The sequence below is a fragment of the Lissotriton helveticus genome, chromosome 3_2 (assembly GCF_964261635.1).
Source record: "Lissotriton helveticus chromosome 3_2, aLisHel1.1, whole genome shotgun sequence".
NCBI classification, from domain to species: Eukaryota; Metazoa; Chordata; class Amphibia; order Caudata; family Salamandridae; genus Lissotriton; species Lissotriton helveticus.
The window spans coordinates 484,277,664-484,304,220 of record NC_136062.1 but is presented as its reverse complement, the minus strand read 5'-3'; the positions used below and the strand labels follow the sequence as shown (position 1 = coordinate 484,304,220).

The 26,557-nt window shown below is 45.6% G+C and overlaps 1 pseudogene across 1 annotated transcript in view; it reads left to right on the top strand.

Annotated features, from left to right (window-relative positions):
* Nucleotides 1–23,640, top strand: part of LOC144826373 (uncharacterized) — a 33,626-nt pseudogene extending 9,986 nt beyond the window's left edge. The window contains exon 2 of the transcript XR_013609807.1: nucleotides 21,625–23,640. The product of XR_013609807.1 is annotated as an uncharacterized LOC144826373 (transcript). The remainder of the gene's footprint in view (nucleotides 1–21,624) is intronic.
* The last annotated feature ends 2,917 nt before the right edge of the window (nucleotides 23,641–26,557 follow it).

Below are 26,557 nucleotides of genomic sequence, written 5' to 3'. Positions count from 1 at the left end.
CACCGCACTTCAGATAATCTCTGATAAATATGTAAGGGTTCGTGGAGGAAGAGTATATGCAGCGTTTATAGATTTCTCCACAGCGTTCGACAAAGTGGATCGGCCGTTGCTGTGGAGAAAATTAGCCGCTCTAGGCATGCCTCCTCTCCTGTTAGATTTAGTTAAGGCCCTTCATTCAGATACATGGTGCCAAGTCCTTCAAGGAGGGGAAAGGGGGTTATCCCAAATCATTCCTTCCATCAACGGACTAAAGCAGGGTTGTCTTTTGGCGCCTTTGCTTTTTTCCTTATACATTTCAGATCTTCCTACGTCTTTATCTGCTAGTGATGGTATTGCACCATCATTAGGGGGATCTCCAATTACCTGTTTGTTATATGCGGACGATATCATTATATTGGACTTAACGCCCAAAGGGTTAAACAAACGTCTGCATGCTCTACATCTTTATGCCGAACTCCATTTTTTAAAGATAAATACAGCTAAAAGTAAAATTATGAGTATTTCAGGGAGGAAAAAAACAAAATATGAGAATTTTGGTTGGTCCATAGGAGGTCATAGGCTGGAGGTGGTTAAGTCTTATGTCTTCCTGGGGAAAATAATATCTGACAACCTAAGTGACAAGGCCCACATCGATAATAATTCCCGGAAGGCCCTGTCTCAGGGTAAAAGTTTGAGTGCATTGTACTCTGCCACAGGGAGAAGACATTTCTCTTACCTGCTAGAGGTTTTTAGGGCGAAAATCCCGTCTTCCCTTCTGTACGGAATTGAAATAGTTGATTTAGGGCAATGGTTTTTTTTACATGTTACAGAAGGAAAAATTCTACGGTTTTTAGCCTCTATTAACACTTCCTGCACATTGGCGTCCCTAAGACTTGAGTTCGGTATCCGTAGTAGTTGGGTGCAGGGCCTGGCAGGGTTAGTGCGCTGGGTAGCCAGTCTGGCCAGAGGGGAAGTGGGGACTTTGAGACACTTAATGAAGTCGGAATTGTTGGGCACTCTAAGGGAGTTCTCCTCAATAGTGAAGAACTTCAGGAGGGCTGTTGTGCTTTTACAGTTGGAGGAGAGCACTCTTTTCACTTTATCTGCCGTACAGTTAAAATCACTTTTGAAACAGGCCTCGTGGGATCTTAGTTTTAGGTTGGACAGGGAATCTATCCTTGCGAAGAAGGGAGTATCCCCCTCACTGATACTTACGTACTAAAACGCAAGCAACCCTATGTCGCCTGGAACCTATCCCATGCCATACGGCGGTTTTGGCTGCTCTTGAGGCAGGATTTACTCCCCCTTAATAAGCTTATGGCTAGGTGGTATGGTTGCTCTGCAATTTGCAACTTTTGTAATTTGTCTACCCAGGACTTTATACATGTCCTCTTTATATGTCTTGTACTTCGTTTATTTCGTTGCAAGTGGTTAAGACAAATTTGTTTGAAATTGAATATCCTTACAGCCAATTCTTTCTTACATGCTTTATATAATCCTCCTAATGAAATGTTCTGTTTTAGCATTTTTAATTTCTTTAAATGTTTTTTAGATATCTACTAGAGGGTTTTATTTAACTGTGTTGTACTGACTATTTTGTATTTTGGTAAAAATGTGTTAATGTCTTTTGCATTTGTACGAGTACTTTGTATTAGGTATCTTTTTATGTGGACCTCTTTGGAGTTCCAAAACATAATAAACAAACTTGAAACTTGAGACCATCTCAACAGGGAAGGAGAGAGAGTACCATCTCCAAAGGGAAGGAGAGAGAGGACCATCTCCACAGGGAAGGAGAGAGAGGACCATCTGCACAGGGGAGGGGAGAGAGGACCATCTCCAAAGGGAAGGAGAGAGAGGACCATCTCCAAAGGGAAGGAGAGAGAGGACCATCTCCAAAGGGAAGGAGAGAGAGGACCATCTCCAAAGTGAAGGAGAGAGAGGACCATCTCCAAAGGGAAGGAGAGAGGACCATCTCCACAGGGAAGGAGAGAGAGGACCATCTCCACAGGGAAGGAGAGAGAGGACCATCTCCACAGGGAAGGAGAGAGAGAACCATCTCCACAGGGAAGGAGAAAGGACCATCTCCACAGGGAAGGAGAAAGGACCATCTCCACAGGGAAGGAGAGAGAGGACCATCTCCAAAGGGGAGGAGAGAGAGGATCATCTCCAAAGGGAAGGAGAGAGAGGACCATCTCCAAAGAGAAGGAGCGAGAACCATCTCCAAAGGGAAGGAGAAAGAGGACCATCTCCACAGGGAAGGAGAGAGAGGACCATCTCCAAAGGGGAGGAGAGAGGACCATCTTCAAACGGAAGGAGAGAGAGGACCATCTCCAAAGAGAAGGAGCGAGAACCATCTCCAAAGGGAAGGAAAAAGAGGACCATCTCCACAGGGAAGGAGAGAGAGGACCATCTCCAAAGGGGAGGAGAGAGGACCATCTTCAAAGTGAAGGAGAGAGGACCATCTCCAAAGAGAAGGAGCGAGAACCATCTCCAAAGGGAAGGAGAAAGGACCATCTCCACAGGGAATGTGAGAGAGGACCATCTCCACAGGGAATGTGAGAGAGGACCATCTCCAAAGGGAAGGAGAAAGGACCATCTCCACAGGGAAGGAGAGAGAGGATCATCTCCATAGGGAAGGAGAGAGAACCATCTCCAAAGGGAAGGAGAGAAGACCATCTCCAAATGGAAGGAGTGGGATCTCCACAGGGAAGGAGAGAGGACCATCTCCAAAGGGAAGGTGTCCTGCACCTGCGGGGGATGACACACCAGGGAGTGGAGGATGTCACCGAAGGAATGAGCACATGGGGAGAAGACATGACAGTGTGGGCAGGTATCATGTCTATGGAGAGCGGGAAACCGTGGAAACTATAGAGCCCATCACCCCAAAGGATAGAGGCTGTCAAACTCTGATGGGAGGCATCACACAGGGTCCGGCAGTCTAGCCACTACACACAAGCCCCTCACTGCTCTGACTCTGGGAGATGGTGTTCACTGAATCCCCATATTTGCATCCCTCTGCAAGCCCAGAAGATTTTGGAACACAAGTTGTTGCTCCCTAGTGCCACAAGTACTTTCTTCAGGCCCTGGGTTCTCCTGGTAAATGGACTGATTAAAGACGGGTTTGAAAAAGCCTGTGGTTGGTCCTTTAATGTTCGCTCCTTCCTTACTTCAAAGCACACCCCCATCTCTTGCGCTCCATCCTGTAAGGGCTCACGAGCCAGATCCTCCTTTCATGCCTCAACTATTTCTCCCACATTGCCTTTTTGCCTTTTCAAGCCTTCTCCTTTTCCTGTGCTTTCAAGTTATCACTACTTTAAAAAAAATTATATTTCTTTAGATTACGCAAACAAGTCTATCAAAATAGCGGCAGCTAAACACAATCAGGGGGCAGGAAGCTAGGCTTAATTAAGGTTTTTGAAGCGTGCTACTCATCCCTGAGTGTCTCAAGGCTCTGGGGGGGATGTTCGAACAGCTCCGTGGTCATCCAAAGAGCCAGGTCTTGAGATCCCTTCTGAATAGGTGAGTGTTGGGCTATGTCTGAGGGGGAGTTTGTTCCAGGTCTTGTAGGAGAAGGATCTGCCACCAGCTCTGGCCCTGTGGATGCGGGGGACCATGGCCAGGGCTAACTCGGCAGAAAGGAGGTTTCTCTTTGAGCGTGGAAGGTGATTCTTTCATTGAGGTATTGGGATCCGGTGTTGTGGAGGGCTTTATAGGCATGTGTGAGCAGTTTGAAGGTTATTCTTTTTTCTATGAGGAGCCAGTGGAGGTCGCGGAGGTGTTGGGTGATGTGGTCATGTCGTGGGATGTTGAGGACGAGTCTGGCTGCTGCTTTCTGCACGGCCTGGAGTTAGCAGAGGAGTGTTTTGTTGATTCCGGCATAGAACACATTTCCGTAGTCCAGTTTGCTGGTGATGAGTGCGTGGGTGACGGTCTTCAAGTCGGGGCAGATCCATTTGAAGGTGTTGCGGAGTATGCAAAGGGTGTTGTAGCATGTGGAGGACACATCGTTAATCTGGCAGTTCATGGTGAATGAAGACTTGAGTATGATGCTGATGTTGCAAGTGTGGTCCAGAGGGGTGGGTGGGTTTCCGAGGGCGGGGGGGGCAGCAGGTGTTGTCCTATGCGAAGGGGGTGGAGCCGAGGATGAGAACTTCTGTTTTCTCCGAGTTGAGCTTCAGGCAGCTGTTGCTCTTCAAGTTTGCGACATCCTTCATCCCTTCTTGGAAACTGTGCCTGGTGATGTCGGTTTGTTTTGTGAGAGAGGATGAGCTGGATGTCGTCAGCGTATGACACTATGTTGAGTCCGTGTTTCCTGGCAATGGTTGCGTGAGGGTGCATGTAGACGTTGAAGAGGGAGGTTCCTTGGCGTATTCCGCATTTCATCTCTCTGTAGGTTCGGAGAGGAAGGGCGGGAGTCTCATTCTTTGTGTTCTGCCTGAGAGGAAAGATCGAATCCAGCCTAAGGCAGTTGTGGAGTCTAGCAGCTAGTGTACGGTGGGAGAATGTGTCAAAGGCTGCTCACAGGTCTAGGAGGATGAGGGCTGCTGTGTGGCCTTGGTCAAGGAGGTGGCTTAAGGATTTTAAATTGGAGATACAGAAAAAAGGGAGAAAATGTTATCTCTTCTAGAGCATAAGTACATAAAACTCCTGCATTGCACTTCTATCACAAACTTTTTCTATCTGTTTGACCTAGGACCTTGAATTGCTCCAAAGTGTCCAAAAAGTTGTGCAAACCTTGTATATAAATGACGGATGTGACCTTTAAATACAGGATTTACAACAGCTAACTGCAGCTTGAAAATGTTTTTTTTACCCCTGACATCTATGAGATATACGTTGTGTTAGACTTGGCTTTTTCAGTGGGTTTACCCCCAGACTTTTTGCTTTTAGGCCTCCTGTTTTTGACCTTGTTTTTGTTGGTTTTAGGACTATGGGTACTTTACCACTGCTATTCAGTGCTAAAGTGGATATGCTCTCCAAGTAAATTGAATTATGATTGGGTTTCCTTGATTGGCCTATTTGATTTACTACCAAGTCTCTCGTACTGTGCACTGTGTGATCCCAGGGCCTGTAGATCAAATGCCGCTAGTGGGCCTGTAGCACTGATTGTGCCACCCACACATATAGCTTTTCACAGAGTTCTCAGACCTGTCACAGCAGTATCTGTGCGCAGTTTTTGACTGCCATGTCGATCTGACATGTGCACCCGCTTGCCAGGCCCTACCCATCCATTTTCTCACATATAAGACACCCCTACGGTAGGTGAAAGGTACCGTTGTGGGCAGGGTGCAGTGTGGGGGGAAAGGTAAGACATGTACTGGTGTTAATAACATGTTTGCTCTATCAGAGTTCGACCTGCAACAAGTGTGACTTCAAGGCCCGACAACTCCTGCACCGACTGCCGGAACCAATGCCTGCCAACATTGCCATTTCTGATGGCCTGCAGCTTCAAAGGTACTGTTTTACGGTTCTCCCCGATACCGTAGCAGGCCCACCATGCCCAGTCAGCCAGAACTGCTGGATTTGTTTGTTCATGGCACCGTGATTGCCCCGGACCAAGCTATCGACTTCAAGGAATTGTTTTTAAAGTCTTTTTTTGCTTATTGATATTTTTGAATAAATGTATGTTGGATTCTTATCGTTTTGGTCTTGTTTTACACAGATAAATATTGGATATTTTTCTAAAACTAGTGTGGTGTCCTTTTGTAGTGTTTTCACTGTATTACTGTTTCTTATGCCCAAATGCTTTACACATTGCACCAGAGATAAGCCTGACTGCACTTGCAGAGCTACCAAGGGGGTGAGCAGGGGTTATGTTAGACGTATAATCCCCTTATCCTGACTAGAGTGGTGGATTCTGCCTGGCTTAGGTGCATACCCTAGCAGACCATAAAAACCAATTTCTACGCATTGTATCTCATATCTTGAGGAATTAACATCCTAAAATTAGTTACAGAACAGTTTAGTTGTGAAAACCTTGTTTCCATGTCTTTGCTTTGTTGCTGCGGGCGGTGTTCCCAGTTTCACAATGCACCACTTAAAACAGCAGCACGTTGTCTCTATAGTCAGCTTTCCATTCACAGACGGAAAGAGTGAGTGTTTGAAAAAATGTGACCTGGATGGAGTTTGTTTTGATAAAGTATTGGTGGAGCTTAAGGAAAAGGGATTACCTGCCCTGCCAGACAGGAAGCTGTCTACAAGCACTTCAGTGCCTCGTAAGGGACAAGAGCGCTATATATATGCAATTACATTTGAATACAACGTGTTACCAGGCCTCTGCTGCAGCAAACAGTAAACATGAGACAATAAAGTGCACTATTGCTGCACTGGCATGACTAAACGTAAAGCCACACCATTTAAAGAAACAATCCAGGCTGTCTGTTTACAGTGTATCCTTGTGGCATGACCCACACATTACAAACTGAAAGAAGCCAGTTGGCTTTTTGCTGTATAAAGTTGTGTAATTTACCAGCACATCGTTGTCGCTGGTGTTAGGTTGGAATTGCAAATGCTTTCACATCTTGTTTCAAGGTTGGTTGGCTGTTCTGGCAATTGTGCTTCCCTCTGTATCTTTCTTGGCTCCCTTTAAGATTGTCTTTGTGTGTTGATGTCTGGGTCTTTGTTCTATATTTTAATTTGTCAAATTCACCTTGTAGTGGTTTTATCCATTAGAATCCCGGGAAACATGTCAGCTGTAGGGTATTGGCAGGAGACTCCCTTCTGTCTGCATGCATTGCCCCTTGACATCTCTGATTTTGAGGAAGCGTGACCGCTGTCTTGTGCACCATACACAATAACGCAGTGAAGACAATACAAAGGACACCACACAAGTAGCTATAGAAAAATAAGTATCTCTATATAGGCTTAACACAAGGCTTTAAAGTGATCAAGAAACCACAATGCACATAATAACAGATTCACTTCAAAAGCAATAGAGGACTCAAAAAGCATGTGGAACAAACTTAGTTCGAGGCTGGGGTCCACGCAACCTGGTGGTGCACAATGTATCTGAGATTTAAAGGGGCACGACACACAGCCTCACAAGGAAGCCACGGTGATGACAGGTGGACTCGCAGCGGCCACAGCTCCCAGCTGTAGCGGTCTGCGGCGTGCACTCTCGATAATCCTGGGACGTCGCTTAAAGGCAGGCCCCCAGTGGCACACACAGGTGGTAACAAGGTCCTCGAAGTGGGGACTAGTGCGGGCTCTCAGCGGCACAGCTCCTCAGCTGCAGCGGCCCACAATAGCGATTGCGATGATTCTCTTAGGACGGCAAATGCAGGCACTCAGCGGCACAGCTCCTCAGCTGCAGCGGCCCACAATAGCGATAGCGATGATTCTTGCAGGACGGCAAATGCGGGCTCTCAGCGGCAACAGCTCCTCAGCTGCGGCGGCCCACAATAGCGATGCAATGACTTTCAGCCCGCGTTCCCCGCAGTAGAACCAAGCGTGGAGGAACAGCAAAACCCTGGAAGCATGCACCGCCTACAGGAACGCCACTACAGCACACAACCTACTCATCAGAGCTACAAAGAGGAATTTCATCCAGGACAGAATCCTCTCCAACTCCCGCAACTCCGAGGAACTCCTCAACATCATACAAGAATTCACCAGACCCCCCAGTGAAACCTCTGACGTCCCTACGTCCCAGGACATCTGGAACAAACTCGGATCCTTCTTCCACCACAAGATCAGGACACTCTACAACTTCGACGAACAGAATCAAGGCACTGACCCAACACCTTCCACCAGCAACTCCAACCTGCCGACCATCCTCGCCTGGACCAGTGTTGCCACAGAAGACACCGCAAAGACCATGAGGAGCATACACTCAGAAGCACACATGGACCCCTGCCCGCTGCACATCTTCCACAGGGCCGCCTCCGCCATCGCACCAGAACTACGACGGACAATCAACTGCACCCTCGAAACAGGCACGTTCCCCGATGACTGGAAATGCGCCGAAGTCAACACCCTCCTCAAGAAGCCCTCCGCAGACCTGATGGACCCCAAGAACTACAGACCCATTTCCCTCCTCCCTTTCGTGGAAGATATTACCATTGCTTTGGTTTTAGTAACATTTATATCTAGCATATTGATGCTACAGTACTGGGCGAGGGAGTCGAACAGTCTTTGAAGGCCCACTTGGGTTTGGTCTAAGAGAATGGTGTCGTCTGCATATTGCAGAGTTTGAATTTTTCTTTGTTCAATTCTAGGGGGAAAAGCTCTGGAACGGGACAACCATTCTGGGAGGTCCGCGAGGTGCAAGTTGAAGAGTAATGGTGCAAGGGTGCACCCTTGTTTTAGACCTCTGCTGGTGTAGATTTTGTTAGAAGTGGACCATCTAGATGTTACTCTTATTTTGACCCAGGTGTCTGTGTGTAGGGCTATTAGTGCGTTCAATAGTGACCGTGGGATGCCCCATCTTGCCAATTTTTCCCACAGTTTAGGCCGGCTCACGGTGTTGAAGGCTTTGCGAAAGTCGATAAATCCTAGGTACAACGATTTGCCTTTTGATGCTAGTGTGGTTTCCATCAGGTGAGCCATACAAATCAAATTATCCTCAATATATATGGCTACCTCTTAGGAAGCCAGTTTGGGTGAAAGGAATTAGGTTGTTATTTTCCGCCCATTTTGTAAGTTCCTAATAAAAGGACGCTAGCGTATGCCTTCCCGTCCACATCGAGTAAGGCTATCATTCTGTAATTGTCGGGATTGGAGCGCGAGCCCTTTTTATGGAAGGGGACAAGGAGTGATCCTTGCCAAGAGGCCGGAATAGGACCACCCAGTGTTGCGGCTTCGAAAAGAGGTGTCAGTATCGTGGCCCATTTCTGGGCGGAGGCTTTGAATACTTGAGTAGGGATTCCATTAGGTCGGGGGCACCTCCTGAGCGCATTTTCTTTATTATTCCTGCTATGTCATCTGTTGTTAACTTGATGAAGGAAATTGTATCGTCCTGGTGAATTGATTGATCGGGCAAGGCCAGGCTACTGCTATTGCAATTCAAAGCACATGGTGCTGTATTAAGGATTTTTACATAAGTCTCCCAATCAGCAGGAGAGATGTTGGTTGCGGTGGGAGGTTTAATAGCTTTGGTGGCCTTGTTAACCCAGTTCCAAAATTTTCTTTGGTCTTTAGTTTTTATAATCTCAAAGGCTGTCGCCCAGTGGTGCTCTTCTTCCAGTTTCTTTAGGACGAAACAAGCCTTCCTGTATTCTTTTCTAGCAGCTGATATGTCACTCTTCAGTGATTTATATTCACTTTCATTATTCGCGTTGGTACGTTGCAACTTATTTAATCTGCTTTTTGTGGTGATTATAAGTTGTTTTTGTTCTAACAGAGTAATCGAAGCCGGAAGGTCCTTCGGAAGGCTATTTGTTGGTTTTAATACTAATTGATCTCCAAAGTTGGTCATTGTGATTTCCCAAAAGGATGGTGACGAATGGCTAATGCCAGCCAGAGCCCATTTAGACAAAAGATTATCCACTTCCGCTTCTATTACTTCACGATTGCCTTCGGACCATCCCAGTTTTTTTACATTCTGAAGATTCGATTCCATCCCAAGCTGGGGAATGTTCGGGCGATGTAACTGCCTAAGGGCAATCTTGCATGTTAAGATGGCATGATCGCTATCTGAGGATGGAATTATCAAGAGCTGACATACCCGGTGGAAAGCGGAGAGTGATATCCATATATAGTCTAGAGTAGCCATACGGGAGGAGGATATATGAGTATATTCGGCTGGTTGGTCCGGGGCAATCCTTCCATTGAGAATGCGCAAGCCGGATTGATTTAGTTTTGTTGCTAGTTTTATGCCATCGGCTTCCCTCCGTTGATACTGAGATTTTATCTCTGGGATTGCCCACATTTTGTTTACTGATAATAGTTGAGAGGATTGGGTGAGGTCAGTATTCATTAGATTAGAGTTGAAGTCACCCATTAACAGCCCCAGATCGTTTGGGAATAGGGCTTCAAGATTATTTATTATAGGCAACATGTTGCTTAAAGTGGACTCTCGTCTTGTTTTTGTGGGGTGCAGGTAGACACAGCCAAGGATGATTTTTTGCTTGGTTTTTCCCTTATCGTGGCTCTTGATCTCAATGCTAATGAAGATGTAGTCGCCCTCGCCATTAGGAAGTGTTTCAAATTTTGCGACCAATGTATTCTTCACAGTGATCAGCACGCCCCCGGATGCATGGCCGCCTGCTGTGGATGAAATGGCGAAGGATTCCATTACGGTAAAATCTTCCCAGATGGTGTCCTCCAGGGCCCAGGTCTCTTAGATAGCAAAGATGTCGTGGGTCCTCCGGAGGTCTGTAGTTAATCGTCCGATTTTCTTTTTTGTTAGGCCCCGGATGTTCCAGGAGCATATATTTAAGCAGTGGGCTATGTCGTAGTTTGGATTGTTTTCGTGCAAAGTTGTCTGTGCACTACCCTAAGGCCTGGGAGAGCCAAGACCAATCTTGGGATTTATTCAGCTTGAATACACATTTTCGTGGTCCTCCTGCTGTTGTAGCTGTAACTTGAAGCGGGGTCTCAATCCATGGTGCTGTTTTTGATTCCTGTCTGTGACCACGTAGTGTCGGGGGTAATTGCTGGTTCATCCTTTCTTGGTTTAAGTCTGGTCTAATATTATCAGTCGTTGTGGGTTCGGAAGTATTTTTTAGAAAGGTCGGATGATTGGAGATTGTATAAAGGCTAGCCTGAATGCCCCATTCACTCAGTTGTTTTGCGTTCTTCATTAGTCTTGCAGCCTGATCTGGATTGAAGAAAGTAACCACAGTTGGCTCGTTTTTCTGTCCCATTACGGGATCTATAAAAGCCACTGTTTCGATGTCCGATGAATTAACGCTTTCTAAGCCTGGTAGGTGCAAGCATAGCTTTAGAATATTTCCTCTATTTAGAATGTCCCATTGACCCTGGGATTCATATTCCGGGTACAGTAATATTTTTTGTGTTGTTGCTGTATGGGTCGAGGCTCTTGATTGTTAGGATTCAGGTTGTGTAATTGTACCTGGTTAGGGCTGCGGGTTAGAGGATCCGTCAGGGACTTTTCGTTGCGTGGATTCTCCGAATTTTCTTGAGTAATTGGTTTTAAAGTCAAGGGGCAGGCACTTGTAGCCGGGTCGCTTACCGTAGCCTATTTTTGAACGAAGTGCGTCTTGTTGTCAGGTCTAACATCCTCTGTAATGACCTCGTTATGGGGCTGTTCTTCTTCTATTCTTGGCTGTGGATTTTCTGAAGTATAAGTTCTTGTTGTTTGTCCCTGGTCTTGAATAGAGGGTTTGCTTTTTTCACCAATGATGGCAGAGAGACTTATATTAATGGGTTTGATAGAATTATCGTTTTGGCTGGGATGGTCACTATGAGATTTTTTATTATTACTACTGTTTTAGTTGTTTTAGTTTCCTTTAAGTCTAATAATTTCTGTGTCTGATTTAAAGGTGTTTTCAGGTTTTCAATTTTTTCTTTTCGTGTGTCGACTGGTTTTTCTAGCTGCTTAGTCAAATTCATAGATGGATCTCTCTTGCTTGTTCCAAGCCATTGTAATAATGCGTTTCCCTTTTTTCTTGGTTTGTTTAATTTCTTCAGTTTTTTCTTGTTCTTTCTAGACAAGGAGGTTCCTTCCTTCAGAATTTGTTTGGTCTTGGTTGAGGACATAGAAAGGCTTGATGTAATAGGTGGCGTTTCTTCAGTGTTAGGTTGTGTAGTCGTGTCTTCAGTGGTCTGTGATTGTGAGGGGAAGGCTGTAACGTTGTCGGAATAAAGGATGTTTCCTTGGGGGCCTGAAATGGGATCTTGAGCCACAGAAGAGGGCTGGTCGTAGTCGAGATTTGTTATGGCATTGAGTCGTGGTTGATCCAGTTTTGGACTATTGTTGTTGTTATTAGGGCGATCTTGATTGTTAGAGCTTGATTTTAGTGTTCTAGATGTGTCTTGGGTTTGAGGTTGAGTCAGAGTGCTTGGTTTCTGTGGTCTGGTCTGAGACGTTGTCCTCAAATCTTCTATTAAAGTGGACATTATTTCGGGGAGAGACTCAAGTTTTTTTATTAGGGGCTCACAATTACAGCTGATTTGAGCATAGTTTGGATATGAGTTTGTGTTTGTAATTGGTTCCTGGCTTGGATTTACTGTGGGAATGTAGTTTTGAGTCACGTTTTTGTGGGCTCTTCGTATCAGGGAGTTTAGCTGGTCCAGTTTTAAGTCAATACCCGTTATAGAGTCTGCTAATAATTGGAGGATAGTTATCTGAGTGTCAAGCTTATCAGCATGCATGTGGGCAGCATTAGCCATAGAATTCAAAGCTTGGTTAGTGACTGCGAGAATTGCTTCAACTTTAGGCATTCCTGAATTAATTTGAGAGGCCCCTTGTCTAAGGCATGTTAAAGGGTGATTATTTCCAATGGGAAAATTGTATACAAAAGGTGAGTTGATGAATGAGTTAATTTGATCTTTTTGGAAATTTTTGTTTGATGCTTGGTTTAAACTGCAGTCTTTGATTCCAGTTTTGGGAGTGTTGGTAGTTGCTAATGGGACATTAGGTTGATTTGCTTTGGTCGTCGCCTCGGATGAGTCATTGTTGCTGGAAAGAGTGAAGTGAAGTACTCCGTTGGGAATCGGAGTGGATGTTTGCGATGGAAAATCAAAACTACGTTTTTGAGTGAAATCGTTTGATGTATCCTTTGGGATATTTGGTATGTTTCCGTGCGGCAGTGGACTTTGCAAGGATGAAAGCTTTAATGATTGAGTCGAGGAGTGAATCGATGAAATCCAGATTATAGAATCAGCTGAGGTACATGCCATGGTTTTGACTTTATCTTTGTCTTTTGCCAGCTGGGGAGATGGATTTCCTTTCTCTAGATCGGATTTACAGACAAGATTGTTGGTGTGCGACGAAACTGGAGAAACGGACATTGCAGAGGATGGAGTGAGATCAGAGGGCTTACTTGGGCTTGATTGTAGAAGTTGTTTCTCTGGGAGAAGCAGGGGTGATGTCGGGTGAGAGAGGGAATGACTGACTGATGGGTTGGCTGGTGCAGTAACAGTATCGCTAGCTGTGATCTTGCGACAGTTGGTTATTTCAGGATAAAGGGAAATTGGGTTAGAGGGGATTGGATAATTTATTGATAAGTGAGAGAGTTTTATATTCTTGTCTTTTGAAAGTTGAGGGACAGGTTTATTTAGTTGACTGATCCGGAGGAAGTGGTCTCTGATGTCTGCATTGCCTTTATTTTTGGTTTTTGATGAATGTGAAGGACAGGCAAGTTGTGCAGGAAGGTTGGTTGGCGTTTTTACGCCCTTGGGGGCTTCCATTGGGGCCTTTAGGAACTTCTCGTCGACCTCTTCCATTTGTTCAAGCCGCAGTGGACGGAAAGGAGATTGGTGGCCACGACCTGCCTCCTGGGGATACAACAACTTCGATTTCTGGCGTTTGGCAGACTTATGTGGGCGGTGTATAGGTTGCAATTGGAGGCTGCTCCTAGTGCGCATTGTAATGAGGGCGTAGTTGAAGCGGGGGTGTCTTCTAATGGCCGGGTGGTTGTAATTAATTGAAATGTGGTTAGTGCCCTCAATGTGGGAATAGATCTGGCGTTTCTCCCAGCGTTTGGGCCCTTCTGTAGGAGGCCCACTGAAGGGCTAGCGTAAGCGAGCGGAGCACACGGGGGGGGGGGGGGCACTGGCGAAGTCGGACCTAGTCAGACCAGCCTAGACCACCACCCCCGGCTCTTACTTCGCAGCGGCCTCTAACGGCGGCCGCGCTCGCGAATACTCTGTTGCGCTGGGCTGCCCAGAGTTACTTTTGTTAAGTCCTGAAGATCTTGCCTTGATTGTGGCTTAGATGAGGGCACTGGGCACTGGGCCCCCCAATGCTGCTCAAGAGACCTCACGACGAAGGGAAGACGGGAGGAGGGAGCTGCACTTGCCCCCCCTGGTTGTTTGTCTGTTTGTAGGAGGACACTGCATCAAGGCTTGCTGGCACGAATTACTGGGTTACTGGTTGCTGGTTACTGGAGCAAGATACATTTTGCTGGCGCGGCTGATTTTCCCTTTCCCTTTGTGGGTGCTCTGCTGGGTTTAGAGGGTCCTTTTCCCCTATTTTTCGGGAGTACAGAGTTGCCCCTTAGTGCCGCAGTGGCCCACGAGGGGACTTGTGCAGCGGTGACCTAGCGGTGACACGATTCTCACGGTTTCCGCGGTGAGGTTTTCCGCGGCCTTGCCGGCTTCTCCCTCACTCCTTTGTGACTCGCGCCGGTGACCTGCTGCTCTCGGTGCTCTCAGTGCGGGGGTGGGGAGATTGAACGGGATATCGGGAAAACGGGCTACAAAGAGTCTATGGGTGAGGGGAGATGGCGGTGACAAAGCAGATGCTGAAGGAGAGTCGGGCGGAGCAGGCGGGGAAAGCAGGAAAGCAGAGAAGCAGGAAGCAGGACCAACCTGCACCAACCTGCACTGTTGCCTCGTCCTGCGCGATTCCGCCTCTCCATCCGCCTCTACTCAGCTGCTTGGCTGCTCGACTCCCAAAGGCTTGATCCTGGTGTGGCCCGGGCGGGCCCTCCCCGCCTTCCCTCCGCCTTCCCTGTGCTTCTTCCCGATTCAAAGTTCTTTCTGCGTTTTTTCTCTCCGCCTTTTCTGTGTAGTCGGCTGCGGCAGCTCCGGCTTCAAAGCTCTTTTCCGCGTTCTTTTCCACGTACCCCGACTTCTACCGGGGCTCCCGGTGCTGCGAGCGCCTACGAGCTGCTCGTTCGGTACTAGCGCAACTCCACCTCCTCGCTCATGCGCAAAAGTGTCAGATGGCTGCACATAGAAGGTCAGAATCACATCTGTAAATTGGCCTAATAGTTCAACCAGCCCGATTTTCCAGATAATGTCAAACAGTATGTCAGTAAGAAAGTACAACGTCATTTATGCACAGTACCGTCTTCGGTATGGGCAAAATGTGACTCGGACGTTGGTTTATTACAAATTGACCCTGTACATATCATGGTTAAGCCAAATGCAGTCCTGCCAAGAGTTCCCCAATAGAAAATTTCTCAGGAAGGTGAAAATGCACTAGTTCACATAATAAAGGACATGACCAGAAAGGGGGTAGTTGAGGAAACTAAAGGTAATCTGTGTAACAGCCCTATTTTGCCCATCCTCAAAAGCGCTACATCTGACATAACGGAAAAGGTCTACAGATTTATTATTGATTTGTGCGAGATTAATAAAGTAGTAATTCCACAATTTCCTGTAGTTCCAGACATTACAACGTTGCTCATAATGGTCCCACCAACTGCATGTGCATTCTCTGTAATAGACCTAAAGAATGCATTCTTTTCTATCCCAATAGCGCCCTCTGGTAGATATTTGTTTGGATTCTGCCTAAAGGGGCGTTCCTATCACTTCTGCCGTGCTACTCAAGGCTATACAGAAAGCCCAAGTATCTATAGTAAAGCGCTTAAAAGACAACTTGACACACTACAACTACCATCAGGCGCTGCATTGTTACAATATGTAGATGACTTACTTATCGCAGCAGATAACACAGAGATTTGCACCAACACTACTTTGTTGTTACTTCACCATCTTGGTGAACTGGGACACAAAGTATCCAAAAATAAACTGCAATTTTGTCGACCACAGGTCACTTACTTAGGTCACCTCTTGTCGAAGGGGGGACGATCACTGACTCAGGACAGAATCAAGACAATCATACATACACCCATTCCACACACCCAAAAGGAAGTTAGGGCACTCATTGGCATAACATCTTACTGCCGCCAATGGATTCCCAATTTCACCCTTATCATCAAACCTCTCCTCGCCCTCACAACTGAAAACACCCCATTCCCTCTGCCTTGGTCCCCAGACTGTCAGAGTGCATACCAGCAGCTTCGGGGTGCCCTCTGTTCCTCCTCTGTCCTTGGTACACCTGATAATAAAGACATGACATTCATCACATCTGATTACAAAATACCATTCTCCTTCTATGTCCACGAGCAAGAGGGTTGTGCACTCTCTGTTCTATGTCAACCACATGGAGATGAAACTATGCCCATGTGCATACTTCTCGGCCATACTAGATCCTTTGGCCAGAGCACTTCCTGGTTGTTTGAGAGCAGTGGCTGCAACAGCCATCTCCATCAGACAGACAGCAGGCCTTGTACAAACCACAATTTCACAGTCCTTGTTCCCCATTCAGTGGATATATTACTCAACTAAACTTAGACACATCTCACAAGTGCACGCCTCACTGATTATGAACTCACCTTGCTGGCACCACAGGTCATACTCAAACGCTGTTTAACTTTGAACCCAGCTACCCTACTACCCTTACCTTCAGAGCAACCTAGTGACATGCACAATTGCATCTTCACCACAAAAGAACAAACAAAAGGGAGAATAGACCTTACAGACATGCCCTACCCAATTCTGATGGCGACCATTATGTAGATAGGTCTTGTTTTAAATTGCCAGACTGCACCACTACAGCTGCTTACCCCATCACTACACTACAAACAATAATTGAGACAGCCCATATCCCATACAAATCAGCTCAGGCAGCAGAGCTTGTTGCACTTCTCAGAGCATGCGAATTGATTCAGGGCCTCAATGTGAATTTTTTTGCAGACAGCCAATATGCCTTTGGCGTGGCACATAACTTTGGCCGTCTGTGGAAGGAAAGAGGCTACCTAACTTCCGATGGCATGAAACTACAACATGGCAAGTTAGTCCAAAAGTTATTAACAGCACTGACATTACGTAAACATGTAGCCATCATGAAATATAGTGCACACCAGAGAATAGTTGACGACATGGGTAGAGGAAATGCCTTTGCCGACACCACAGCAAAAGACACTGCGCACAGTCTGCAGGATAAAGTTTACGTGTGATACTCCCAAGCCGAACAAGTAAATGTACATGAAGAGGTCAGGGAGATTCAACAGATGACCACCACAAAAGAGATAGAACAGTGAGGACAAACAGGGATATTAGACGGTGAGAACTGCTGGAGAAAGGGCCCAGATGGGGAAAAGTGGAAACTACCCAATTCCTACTTACTGCCATTTGTAACATAGGCCCATGGCACAGCTCATGTCAGTGTAAAAAGTACGGCTACACAGTTAGAACAGGTGTGGGATCACCTTGATATCAAGAAGACAGCAGAACAACATGTTAAACACTCTATGATATGCCTGCAACACAATCCAGGAAAGGGGGTAACAACTTCAAAAGTAGGGTTCTCCCCTCCGAGCGCACCATTCAAAGTCTTGAAGATGTACTTCATTGAGCGCGAGCGATGCCATCACTTAAAATATGTTTTGGTTATTGTGTGTGCTTTCAGTAAGTGGGTGGAGGTGTATCCTACGAAAGGCAATACTGCACTAACAACTGCAAAGACATTGTTAAAGGAGTACTTCCCCAGATTTGGAATTTGTAGAATTTTATGGATGATAATGGACCCCTTTTCATTGGATGAGTGATCAAACTAATAACTGACAGCCTAGGCATACTCCAGAAGTATCATGCTACTAATCATCCACAATCCGCGGGATTGGTGGAAAGACATAACAAGACTCTAAAACACAAACTAGCAAAGATCCAGGCGTCCACGGGCCTCCAGTGGCCAGTTGCCCTGCCTTTAGCGCTCATGTCCACTTGGGCAGTTATCCACAGCAGGTCTGGCCTTACACCCTTTGAGATAGTGTTTGGTAGACCAATGAATGTGTGGGGTCCACGGCGCCTGAAAAAGATTAAAGAGCTGCAATATCTTATTTTAATAGATTATGCAAAGGAACTGACAGACAACCTCTCTGATTCACCAACAGGTACACGAGTCATTACCAGATAAATTGTAGGGACACCTATTCGGCCGGGAGACTGGGTTGTCACGAAGAACTTTCAACATGCAAAGAATCTGGAGCCCAGATTGGAAAGGGCCTGAACAGGTCTCACTAGCAACCCGAACAGCAGTCCAGGTCACCAACAGGAAGAATTGGGTACACTGTAAGAAAGTGCCAACAAGCCTGGCCCAACAATAGAGGTCCGAGGACACGGCGATAATACACAGCGCCCTCGACAACAAAAGAGGGGAACAGTATTTTGCCACAGCCGACAAACTACTCTTTACGGATCAAACAACAGAAGGAAAAGACAGGTACAACCTGAGGCCACGCACAAAGGAATAAAGAGGTGGTTCCAATGAACAATAAGGGTTCTACTTCAAAGGATGGGACATGAAAAACGTAAGGTGTAGCTAGTCCAATTAGTTAGATCACTCTTTGCAGAACATTGCTTATGCTGAACCAGACTGCAGATTCGTGAGGAGCAGAGATTCCAGATATCTAGAAATGCAGCACCAGAGACTTTGGCAAATTGCTGCAGCTCCCAAAAGCGAATTGACAATTAGACAGAGAATTGTGGAAGATACTCGAGGATAGAGAGAGTTAGCGAAAAGGATGCGGTGTTGGTTGTTGGAAGAGTAGAAGAGGTCCACTCTCCTGTCCTGTATCCGTGAAGGCAGGTTATTTCCACCCCCAACGGCAAGTGACTTGTATGTCCAAACATCGAATGGATAGGATCAGAGGTTTCAAGGTGCACAAAGACGCCACAACTATTTCCGTTGAAATAAGCATACGTTGCCCAGAGCTAGAGATAGAATCAAAAGTAACCACATGGTGGCCAAGGACCTGTTGTAAAAGTTTTATAACAGCAATATGCCTATGGCCACGACTTCAATTTCCAGATTTTTCGCCTAGCGGCTTCTACCAGGGACCTGATTTGCCCGATCTCAAACAAGCAGTATATGAAACAGTGCTCCAAACAGAAGAGAAATTAATAGATGATATGAACAATTGAACACTGCCAATGGATACAACCTTAAACTACACAGCCAAGTGGACACCTACAGAAATACACATTTGTATCACTATAGATAACCCTGAATTGCATAATTCACATCCGTTCTATTTCACTTGTCCTCGGCAACCCACACCAAAGCAGAATTGAGACGCTTTGCTTGAGTGTTATTTCCGCCCTGTTGTGCCCTCAGAACAATTTACAGTGAACAAAAACTACAGAGACTTCGAGTAAATATCCTCAAGCTGATCCTTGAGGTAATAGGTGCCGAGGTGGTCAGAGATTCCAGCCCCGACACAAGATGAAGGAGAATAAGCAGACCGCGTCCAAATGGCCTGGACAGAAAAAGACTATTGTTATGTTAATATAACTTTTCATCCCTATTGTCAGTATATGTGTGGTTGATTGGTATCTGCAGAACACACACCCGGTGCATGCACTCATGCCATCAACACCAGTACCAGACCATAAGTACATAACTCTTGCTCCCCATAAACAAGGACACCGCTCACAATATGTTAATAATACATTCATTCAGGTTTTACATAATACCCATCTCGGATATAATACCACCAAGTGCTGGGTGTGTGGTTTCTTGCCATCTTCATTCAATGCAAAGAAAACCTCTTATTTCCCTACTGTTTTCCTTTAATGGGTCCTGTGGTGCATGGAGGGAGTTCAATATAGTTTCTATTATCAAACAAAACTGACACAAAAGTGCCGAGCCAGCTTAGGGACCATCTTTATTATCAATGCTGGCCAGATGGGATTAGAGTATTTGGCACTATGGAGGTGAAGGAGGAATTTTCAGACTATGATAAATCATCTATGTTGTTAACCTTTAAGGAGAGAAAGGTGGTCAAGGTAGCTATAATCCCAATACCTGTGTATGCCCAGGAAGCACCATTTTGTGTCCAAGGAAAAGGGCCGATCACAGTTGGGAATAGTAGTTGCTCCAAAACAGTGACGTTGAACTGCACTGAGTCACCACCATTTGTGGCTTCACAGAGCACCTATTTTGTTTGTGGCGATCAGGCATATGTCTGGCTCCCCAAGGGATGGTCAAGTAGCTGCTATACTGTCTTTCTCCTTCCTCCCGTTTACCTTGCACCACCCACTTATCATAAAACACACCGACTTGTTAAACGGGAACTGCAGGTGGACCAGACAGATACGTTGTTGCAACAATATGTTGATTTCAATTTGGGGTTCTTTTTCTTCATTGGCCCTGTGGTAAATAGTAGAAAGATACGGCGACTCACAAGGGTGGTTGAGGCTGTCATAAACTACACCACGGGCGCCCTGGACAACTTAATGGAAGAAATCCAAGCGACAAGGGTAGTTGCCTTGCAAAATCAACTTGTTTTAGACGTAATACTAGCTGATAAGGGTGGAGCATGCTGTGTCATCGGAAGCAGCTGTTGTGTATATATACCTGACAACGCATCTAGCGTTTACCATGCCATCTCAAAGTTACATAAAATAGCTGCTGAGATACACCAAGAGACAGGGACCTGGACTTGGTCAGGGTGGCTCTGGAGCATCCTTATGTCCTGGGGTTGGAAGCTACTGATCATAGCAGCCTGTATCAGGGGCACTATACCAGGATGTTGTATTTGTATTCAGTGTATACCCCTGATTAGTTCCATGTGTACATCTGCATGCACATCCTGCATCCCTAGGAAAACGAGTATACACGATACGAATAAACAAATGATGCTCAAACAGGAGGTAAAAAATTTGATGAACATGAAAATAGGAGACATGTATGATGATGCTGCAGGGGGTGCTGAACAAGAGCAGGATACCAACTTTCCAATGATTCCGCCACCTCCTGGTGAATCATACTATACAAACATGCTTTCCCGAGCCCAGTCCTCCTATGACGTTACATCCCCAAACTTGCCCGTTGAATCAGAGTATACAAGCATGCTCTCCCAGGCCCAGTCCTCCTATGACATTCCATCCCCGAACTTACACCGCCCCCTGTGCTGGCTCTAATTATACACGCCTGTCTACATGCGCTGACACAATGGACATTAGCATAGGCTAAAAGGAGGGACTGTTGAACGGTACAAATGCTGCATGTTTAGTTAGCCCATGCTGACTTCCATTTTGTCTCTTAGTATCCATTTTGTGTCTCTCTCCCTACTGTACTTCGGTGATTGCCAGGTGCCAGGGACTTTGCAGGCCATGGGCTGCTGAGTGAACAGAAATATGCAAACATGCTTAAGCATAGAAAATAAAGGCTCGCCTCTGTGTAAATGTTCTAGACGCACAGATGTCCACCAACCGCAAAATGTACGAATAGATATTCTAAAGAATTGTTGGCATATAAACTGGGAGTTTTCTCTCTCTGCAGCTTAACAGCTTTGCATGTTGATCTATTAATATTTACTTTGCATATCGACTGGGCTTTGACGCTTACTTTTTTGCATAGGAGTAAGAAAGGGAAATACCACCATCTGAACCATGGTTGAGTAAGTCTTGAAAAACGTGTATAACGCCTGTATTGATTTGTATGCAGAGCAGTTCCCTCTGAGACACTTCTGCATTTCACTCAAGTGTTGATTCTGATTTCTGAATTCGTAGACAAGGTGGCCCTACACTGGTGAGATCACAAAAAGTCTAATTTCTACACCATATCATTGTGGAATGGCACAGAAACAGCCCTGTAGAATTTGATAAGATAGTAGGACAATGTAAGCAAATATGGGATATAAACATACAGAGCTATACAAGGACAGGAACTAACACACATCCTAGAAGAGCAATGAAATTAACACAGTTTTCTCTTTGTTTCAGAGGAAATGGGACAGTAAAGGTGGGAAGGAACCTCAACTGCAATACTAAAGTGGACAACGCCGACATGCAGGGGGGCACTGCCATCCCGATGGACTACTTTTGGCAGTGTGGGGCCCAGTTCCACATACAGCTACCATCAAACTAGAATTGCCTCTGAACCCTCGTCACGCTGCACACCCCCTCCCTGGTGATACCAGCAGTGGACATTAAGACATTGCATGACCATCCATGAGCCATCCAACTACCTTGTTGCATCACCATGTGAAGAAAAGAGCAGCTGAGTACTATGGCACCACAACGTGGGGAGATGTTCCACAAGAATACAGACTGTGCAGTGATGTCCAGCTCTCTCTTTGCAGCATCATACTGTGGATTCAGGCGAAAGCAACTGCCTGCTAGCTCCAGATCACGAGATGGGAGCTCATGAAGGTGATCATTGCAATGGAAGATGGCTTCAATGCAATAAAGGAAGAACTATGTGGCCTTAGATTAATGGTGATGCAGCACAGATACATTTTAGATTTAATGACGGCCATGGAGTGAGTGGTGTGCAAGAAGATTGGATCCGCTTGCTGCACATATGTGCCAGCCAATGATGCACACAATGGGACATTGACCGAGGTCATTCGGGCATTTCATGATCTCCACAAGAAGATGGTTGAAGAGGGGGGTGCTCCGAATGAGTGGTTCGAGGGCTGGTTCAATTGGATGCCGTCCTGGATATTGGGGTGTTCAAGGCCTTGTTGCCATTAAATGTTGCTTTGCTTTTGACGTGCCTTATATTTTAGGTGATACTAGCATGTCGCAAAAGGATGACAGCTAGCGTATGAGGGGCATTTTTGGTTAGGAAAAGTATCACGGATGCCTTAGAACAGAGTGTTATACTTGAGAAGATTCCCTTTGAAGAGGGGAGGTTAGGAGAAGTCTTTGAAGAATCAACTAGAGGGGGGACTGATATAGGGAAAAATAGGATACATTATATACAAACACACACAGACTTGAGGCCTGCAACTTCCATGCAAAGATTTGAAGTTGGAAGCAGTTATAGGCCCCAGTAGAAACACAGGCCTCTGCGAGAAATAGTTTAAAAATTGCATGTCACAAAGGACAATGGGTTGGGCTGAACTAATACGGTCACACAGTTTGCTGAAAACTCAGGAAGTAGCCTGCAGCTAACATGTTGGATTTCTGCATGAAGAGTAGATCATATCTTCGTTTAGACTCAGGAAACCGATAGGGCTTAAGTGGAGAAACTACAAAATTAGGACAGCTAGCGTATGAGGAGCATTTTTGGTTAGGAAAAGTATCACGGATACCTTAGAACAGAATGCTATACTTGAGAAGATTCCCTTTGAAGATGGGAGGTTAGGCGTAGATCATATCTTCTTTTAGACGCAGGAAACCGGTAGTGCTTAAGTGGAGAAACTACAAAATTAGGTTACCACACATTCCATCTGCTAGAGAGATGGCGAAATGTATCAATCCTATTAAATTCTGTTTGCTTTGTAGTCATGTTACTGATGCTGGCACACATAGATAAAGTACGTACACAGGTTGGACTGGTCTAGATGCAAGCTTTGCCACTGTTCATGGTGACATGAATGTCCGCTTCTGTTGAAAACCACATGTCACACCTACATGATGTTAGGCATGATGGGTGCAACCACATGCAAAAGGTCAGATAAGCGTAGCCAATAAGCATTCAGCACAGATATAAACCCTCGCTATGCAGGAAAACAGATGTACGTGAAATGTTTGCTACTAACGTTTAGATTCTGAAAATAGAAAAAACACTGAGTAGGTTTCCGTTAAACATGCGAGGCGAGGGCCATGTGGCCCACACTGATATGTGCTTTGTTTCCAAGAAGTTATTGTATCTGCTGATTTAATCTACCCATTTGTGACACAAATCCTATGATTGTAACTTTTTCTTGTTGTGGTTTTAGAGTATATAAGCCACTGCTTTTAAAATGTGCGTTGGACATCAGATTGCAGTCTCGGCTGAGCCTGGCTGATCTCCCCAGCTGATTATTGCATTAAACTCATATTGTTTGGTCAACTTGTTTCTTCCTTGCTGTTTCTTAATAGAGATGTTTCCCTTCAACAGGATAATAAAAGACTGGGGGCATAATGTTCTAACCTATACAATGCAGACGGCACGCAGCTCTGTGTTCTTAGGTTACTTTGTTATATTCGTATTGTAACTTTTGAACTGCAAGTAACAAAACGTTTTTTGTGACAAAAATACTTATCCACTGACCTATCCAAATGAAATACAGTTCTTTGATCTGCATGGCACACGTTCTTTGCAGCGGACATATTAACACTCTGCACTACTTTATGATGAGTCAAAACTGCCAATAGACAAAACTCCAATGCTCTCCAGCAGTTCCATTAATCAATATATTCAGTTCCATTAATCACCAGAGTTATCTTGACATTTTTATTGTTGCATGAAAACTTCCGGTCACACAAGGAACTCTGCAGCAGATGCTTTTAAACCCATACCTTGTTTCTAAACACAGCGTTCCCCACTCCAGGTCAGGTGTGGGTACACAGGCCGCAGCGCCCTAAAGCCGGCCCTGTATGCATTAGTACCATATCTAATTAAAGCTTATTATCAGACTCCGATATTCAATACAATAAACAACAAAATGCAAAAAAAAAGCTGGAGTGAAAGAGAGTGCTGTGGTGGCCGCTCTTGGGGCAGTGGTGTTAGGGTGAAAGCAGTGACGGTAGCAGCGACGGCTTTGGGAGTGAAGTAGTCCCATTTGTCTGCGAACAAGCTGGGATTAAAAGAACGATCAGGTGCTTTGTTGTACGACAGAAATTTAGGTATGGGACTTTACACAGTCTTATTTGATGGTTCTTTTTAAAACTGGGTGAGAGAATATTATATTGAAAGTGTACGTGTGTGGAACGGCGTTTCCTATAGAAGAGCAAAAAGACCGGAAAAATATGTTCCAGCTGCCAGTGGGCCGTCGTGTAGGCTGTGTGTTTTCACCGACTGACCCAGAGACAGCCGGCTACTTGTTCGGGCGTAGCGAGGACCCCCAACACGCGTCTGAATGTTGGGATGATACGACCGTCAGTGTCTCCAGATCCATTGCGCACGCGCCTTACACACGTGCTTGGGCGACCAAGAGCACTTCAATATCTGTGCGGTCAGTGATTAAATGAACGCCAATTCAGAAGCACATTGCGGTCTCAAGTAACCCGGAAGCAAAGATGCTGCTATTCAAAGGGGCAGTTGCATTGCCAGATATTAGATAGTGGTTAGTGCCCCGGCGTCTCCTCAATATCCTGGGCACATCACTTCCTCACGTGACCGAAACTTGGCCATGTGAGGAAGAAAACGAAACTCGGGAAAAACGATACTGGACCAAAGCTCAAGAGAAGGGATCACCAAAACGGGAAGGACCCCACCACTGCCCCAGGCCCCCCCCCTTCCAGTGGGTTTTTCCATCCCTCTCGGTTTCCTTTCAGATTGTTGTTCAAGGTCACCTCAAACTGTGTTTTTTGTCTCCCAAATGTCACTCCCTCCAGCCCAGCCTCCTGCTTCAAAAGCAAATTGTCGAAATTGGTAAAATGCAAATGTATTCACCCCTCAAATGCACCAAGCCGGCAAGCAAAGTAACACACCTGACTTTCTCCAGCGTTTTGGCGTCTTTCTATGCAACGCTTGTGGAATTTGGTTAAATGGTACAACTGAAGAACTGTAATCGTCATTCTCAGGGAATACTTACTAATAAAAAGAACTTTGCACAGAAGCTGAAAATATGAAAAGACATCTTTATTAAATGTAATAAGTGAGGCCACTTCACACAGAAGCCGTAGCAACTGAATGAGGTAGTCTGAAGAATACAGAAAACAGAGGCTTTTTATATGTTTAGGGTTACAAACCTCAGCATACAAGTAAGGGGCAGTCCTAGCTTTTGCAAGCATGCAAAATGCCTAACATTACTTCTTACACAAGCCGGACAAACCCATAATAAAAGGACAACAACCCATATCATAAACAGACCATAAAAGAAGGAACAGAAACAGATAAGAAACAGGATAAGGTGTGTGTGTGTGCATACCAAACTCTACAATGTCCTGTGCTTTGATCCTCAATCTTGATCAACTAAAGGGCAGGAACTGGTTTAACAAGGTCAGCTTCAGGCAACAGGGTCAGTTCACTCAGGTCAAACAGGAGTCAGCATGAACTCGAGCTAAGGTCTTCATGTCTTAAAAGACTAGTTCAGCCACAATCATGGCCTATGTGAGGGCAACCACAAAATGGCTGCCATACACAAAATGGAACCCACGGGTTCAGGATTCACAGAACCTCACAACTTACAGTGCGATTTTAATTTCATTTCCTAATAAACCATTGGAAGAGGCGCTCATTAAATAGTTAAGCTACAGCTGCGCAGCAAGTAGTGCCAGCTGCACCATTTAGGCCTTTTACAGCTGCGCGCCAAGTACTGCCAGCTGCACCGTTTAGGCCTTTTACAGCTGCGCAGCAAGTAGTGCCAGCTACACCGTTTAGGCCTTTTTACAGCTGCGCAGCAAGTAGTGCCAGCTGCACCATTTAGGCCTTTTACAGCTGCGCAGCAAGTAGTGCCAGCTGCACCGTTTAGGGCTTTTTACAGATGCGCTGCTAGTAGTGCCATTTAGGCAAATGTATCCGTGCGGACAGTTCTGATTGAGTTAGGACTCCCGCTGCATTGGCAGCAACATTGACACTATGGATTCAGGGCCAGTTGGCCAGGGAGACTTCGAGATTTGTAGGGAACCAGGCCCTTGTACGTATATGTGGTACTAGGAATTGCTTTTCATGTAATATGATTTCCGCACACTGTTCTGAATACCTCTACAGGTGGTCTTAAGATGACGAGGTTGTTGTGCATTTTTAGATTTTGCTAGTCAGATTTTGCTCCACCCTAAC